The sequence below is a fragment of the Narcine bancroftii genome, chromosome 5, assembly GCF_036971445.1.
Source record: "Narcine bancroftii isolate sNarBan1 chromosome 5, sNarBan1.hap1, whole genome shotgun sequence".
NCBI classification, from domain to species: Eukaryota; Metazoa; Chordata; class Chondrichthyes; order Torpediniformes; family Narcinidae; genus Narcine; species Narcine bancroftii.
Window position 1 is genome coordinate 85,551,906 of NC_091473.1, and position 5,945 is coordinate 85,557,850.

Below are 5,945 nucleotides of genomic sequence, written 5' to 3' on the forward strand. Positions count from 1 at the left end.
AATCACATATAATCCAATGGAGATTAATGAAAACTTCAGAGAATTCTACGAACAATTATACCAAACTGAAAACGAAGGGAAAGAAGGCAAAATAGATGAATTTTTAACTAAAATTGAACTACCAAAATTACAAATAGAGGAACAAAATAAATTAACAGAACCATTTAAAATAGTAGAAATACAAGAGATAATAAAAAAACTACCGAATAATAAAACACCAGGAGAGGATGGATTCCCAATAGAATTCTATAAAACATTTAAAGATTTATTAATTCCTCCCCTCCTGGAAGTAATCAACCAGATTGATAAAACACAAAGCTTACCAGATTCATGCAAAACAGCAATAATTACAGTAATACCAAAGACAGGGAAAGATCCACTCGTACCAGCGTCATATAGACCAATATCTTTACTTAACACAGATTATAAATTAGCTAAACTATCAGCAAACAGATTAGCCGACTATGTACCAAAAATAGTAAATCTAGACCAAACTGGATTTATTAAAAAAAGACAAACAACAGACAATATTTGTAAATTTATTAAGTTAATTCATGCAGTAGAAGGAAATAAAGCTCCAACAGTAGCGGTTGCTTTAGATGCAGAGAAGGCCTTTGAAGAGTAGAATGGAATTATTTATTCAAAGTACTACAAAAATTCAGTTTACCAGAGAAATATATTAATTGGATTAAAGCATTATATAACGAGCCATTGGCGAAAGTGACGGTAAATGGATATATATCAAAACAATTTAACTTAAGCAGATCAACAAGGCAGGGATGCCCACTATCGCTCTTATTGTTCGCGTTAGCTATAGAACCACTAGCAGAATTGATAAGAACAGAAAATAAAATAAAAGGGATAAAAATAAAAGACAAGGAATATAACATCAGTTTATTTGCAGATGACGTTATAGTATACTTAACAGAACCAGAAATATCAATAAAAAATTACATAAGAAATTGAAGGAATATGGAGAAGTGTCGGGATACAAGATTAACGCAAATAAAAGTGAAGTAATGCCAATGAATAATGCGGATTTCTCAAAATTTAAGAAAGAATCGCCATTCAGATGGCAAATGCAAGCAATACGATACCTAGGTATACAAATAAATAAAAACCTCGGCCATCTATATAAACTCAATTATTATCCACTAATGAAAAAATTACAGGACGACTTAGAGCATTGGAAAGACTTACCACTAACACTAATAGGAAGGATAAATTGTATTAAAATGAACATTTTCCCAAGGATACAATACCTATTTCAGGCATTGCCAATACACTTGACAGAGAAATTCTTGAAGGAGTTAAAGAAAATAATAAGGAAATTTTTATGGAAAGGGGGGAAACTGAGGATAGCACTAGATAAATTAACAGAATGGTATAAACAAGGAGGCTTACAACTGCCAAACTTTAAAAATTATTATAGAGTCGCACAATTAAGATACCTATCAGATTTTTATCAAACAAGGGAAAGGCCAGATTGGACTAGATTAGAACTAGATAAAATAGGGGAGAAGATACCTGAACATATATTATATAAATGGGATGAAAAATTGGTACAACGTAGGAATTCTCCAGTATTACATCATCTGCTCAATATTTGGAAGAAGATTCATGTAGAAAGGAATAAAACAAATTACCAATTACCAAAACTAATACTGAAGCAAAATCAGCTAATCCCTTTTACAATAGATAACCTTTCCTTTAGAGAATGGGAGAATAAAGGGATCAAAAGAATAGAAAATTGCTTTTCAGGAAATAAATTATTATCCTTTGAACAAATGAAGGATAAATATAATATAACTCATGATACAGTGTTGGCATACTACCAACTGAAATCCTACTTGAAGGACAAATTGGGAAGCAGTCTGAGGTTACCAGAGAGAAGTAATTTTGAATATGTGATTACAGACACAATGATAATCAAAAAATTTATAACAAATATGTATATTAAACTGCAAGAAAAGGAGAATGAGGAAACAAATGGTAAAACTAAACAAAAATGGGAACAAGATTTAAATATAAAGATAAAGAAGGAAACATGGGAGAAGTTATGCTCTGGAACTATGAGAAATACAATAAACACGAGGTTACATACGATACAATATAACTGGATACACAGGCTATACATTACACCTCAAAAGTTAAATAAATGGGACCCAACAGTATCTGACAGATGTTTTCACTGTAAAAAGGAAATGGGAACAACAATTCATGCAATCTGGACATGTGAGAAAGTGAAAAAATTTTGGGAAGATCTAAACCAGATATTAAATAAAATCACAAAGAGCAATACACCAAAAAACCCAGAGATCTTCCTCCTAAGTAACATAAAAAACAAAGAATTTGGACTTGATTTGGATGGTGCACAAAAAAGATTTGTTAGGATAGCCCTAGCTGCAGCAAAAAAATGTATTATGTCAGCCTGGAAATTAGAAGATAACTTGAGAATACAACAATGGTATAATAGAAATGAATAAATGTATTCCATTAGAAAAAATAACATATAATTTAAGAAATAATATTACAATATTTGAACAAATATGGGAACCATACATGAAACACAATAGAGGGGACATCTACCACCTAAAATGACAGAAGGAGAAGGAAATGAAAAGAATTGACTCAGTGGAATTTCTTGTTTATTTTTATTGAGTGACAACATTGTTTGACGGGTTTAATGTATCTTAGATTCTGAACTTTAAATGAGGAGGTAGGGAGGGTGGGATGGGATGGGAAGAGGGAGGGGGGGAGAAAACGACACTGTATATATTTGAAAAGAAAAATGTATGTATCTTGATCAATGTGGTTTATGTTGTGAAAAATAAAAAAATTTAAAAAAAGAAGTGAATGCAGGAGACAAAGCTGGATGAGACACATGTGATCCTATAAATCCTCAGCCTACTCTGCAGTTCTGGGCACCAGAATGTGACAATGCTAAGAGCGTGTAAAGGAGATTCACCAGGATATTGTCTTAGATGGGGCAGTTCAGTGATGAGAAGAGAGTGGAGGTTATGAGGAAAAAGTAGAGAAGGTGGTCTAGTTTGCCTTGAGTAGAGCAGGTTAAGGGATGGCATGATGAAGATATTCAAAATTATGAGGGGGATAGGATAAATGCAGGAAACATTTTCCCATATCAGAGGTAGATAAAATTAGAGGGAATAGATTTAGAAGGAATACAAAAGAATATGATTTAGAAGTGTATCAACTGGTCAGCATGGATATGTGCCCCTTTCATGCTGTGATTTCTAAGATTCATACATACAGAAAAGTTAATATGCCAATATGCCAAGTGGAACCAAAAGGCTCCATCATGATCTTCTAAAGAAGAAGCTGAGAGAGGAAGATAATGCAGAAGACATTAACATGTATTTGCTGAGGTTAATGTTGGAGCCAGGCTGAAAAACAACCTGGGTCGAACATAAATTACAAGGTTCATACCAACTTTGTGGAAATATTTTTTTGTTTCAAAAATAAACTTCATTCACATTTTAAAAATACATAAACACACACACACAGGACAACAGTACATGGGCTCTTCATATTCTTTGTGTTATTTGCTCTATATATTTTTATTATCATTGTTCAGGCTCCATACGTAGCATTGTCAACACTCCACTTTCATATGAAGCACCATTGCTCCTCACCTTTCAGTTGTTTGAGGGACTTTTTCATCAATGCTCTCAGTGCCTCACAGTGAAGCACCCAAAACTGTGGTCCCTCCCCTCATCACCTTTGCATTGGCTGCACCAGCTTTAATGCATCCCTCAGCATGTACACCCGCACCTGGAAACCTGCCAGTGAGCGGCATATCTTCATTAATATCCTGCTGTGTTGGAAAACCAACAAGTTTCAGGTTGTTCAAAGAGAGTATTTCACTGAGTTGATGGTCTTCCAGCAGCTCTGGACGTCTATGCACACCCCTGGGAATAGCCCACAAGTCAGAGAGTCCTCTACTCCTCGGGATAAACTGTGACAAGAATCATTACATCCTTCTCCAAATGATCAATCTGGAAAGAGGCATTGACTGTCTCCTCCCCATGGCAGTCGACTAGAGCAATGTCCTTTGGGGGTGATATGCTACTTGTACAGAAAGGATCTGACTGGGAGGGCCCCTTTCACTGCCAACCAAATAAAGTCTTGGTGCTGGTTGGTGAGTTCTTACACTGGGACACCCTGCAAGATAATCTGGACAGTCTGCTCAGGGAATCCTTCTACAGTCCTTGGCTCTGTGTCTCCAGACATCCTATGCTGATCACTGCCTGATAGACTGATGGTTAAATCCTCAGCACACAATTGTGATGAACTCCATCATGAGATTTTTGCAGTTAAAATCATCTATTCACATCCAAACAATTTTGCATTAGAATTACTAACTTCTCAGAATTACAACAAACAGAATAGGACAAAGAAATCAGAGAAAAGGGTACAGAAAAGTAATTAAATTGGTTGTATGAAAACATGTAGAATCACCTGAAATACAACTCAAGTGAAGATGTGCAATTTTTTAATAATTGTATCAATGCAAATGTAAAACTGACAAAATATCAAAAGGGAATGACAAAAGGGAGGTTTGAATTAAATTCCTGCACACTTAAAGGATTCAAAGATCAAAGTCAAAGCTTGAAGGATGGCAAGTAGAGTCATTGCAATTACACAGTGGTCCTTGGTCAATTGCATTGAAAGGTATAGGGGTGTAGAGAAAATGGATCTGTTACATTAAAGGTACAGCAATCTTTGAATTCAGGTTCACGTAGATCACCATGGAATAAGAAATTCTGGCTTGTCGTCATTTATTTAATCACCAGGTCAGACTTGCAGAAATCAGGCAGTGGTTCAATCCCAGCTTGGTCACAGATTCAGCACGTGGATGCTCACAATTACCTTTGCACAGCTGAGGACTTCAATCAAAGCTTCTAGCACTGATGCTCAAAGCAGGTTGGCTTTTCTTGATTTGAATCAGGTGGATGCAAGACGTCACTGGAGAATTGTGGTTAACACATCCTGCACTTTCCTGAGAGACAAAGTCCAGGACGATACAGCATGGGATGCTTAAAATTGCCAACCATCAGGATTTCAAAAATCAATCATTAAAAGAAAAACCATTGTACAGTTAACATTTACAACCCAGACCTGACTGATAACTCGTTAATGATCAGTTCAAATCATTGATCTTGTGGAGCAATCAGATTTCAGATTTATTGTAGGAATACATACACGACATCACATACAACCCTTAGATTCCTTTTTCCTGCGGGCTTGGAAGAATTACCACTAATTGGTAGTACAAAATTAAACTGTACACAGCGTAAACATATAAACAGATAATGAATATAAACAAACTGACTGTGCCATACAGAGAACAAAAATAAAACCAACTAAATACACAAGTAAGAGTCCTTAAATGAGTCCCTGATTGAGTTCGTTGTTGAGGAGTCTGATGGTGGAGGGGTAGCAGCTGTTCCTGAGCCTGGTGGTGTTAGTCTTGTACTTATACTTCTTTCCTGATGGCAGCAGTGAGAACAGAGCATGTGCTGGATGGCAAGGGTCTTTGATGATTGCTGCTGCCCTCCAACGGCAGCATTCCCTGTGGATGTACTCATTAGTGGGGAGGGTTTTGCCTGCGTCGTCCTAGGCTGTGTCCTTTATGCTCAGGGGTATTAGTGTTCTCATAGCTGACCGTTATGCAGCTGATCAGAACACTTTCCACCACACCTCTGTAGAAATTTGCCAGGGTTTCAGGAGTCATACCAAACCTCCACAATCATCCTTAGTCTCAGACTCAGTTTCAATTTTAATTCTTTGCTCAGTCCATCTTCCAAATATTTTATGTTAATCACCCTCTTTTTCTTTGTACATTTTGTACAATTGAGAACACCTCAATTGCTTTCAAATATTCTAGCTAGAAATTCATCACCCATTAGTAGCAGCAGCATCAG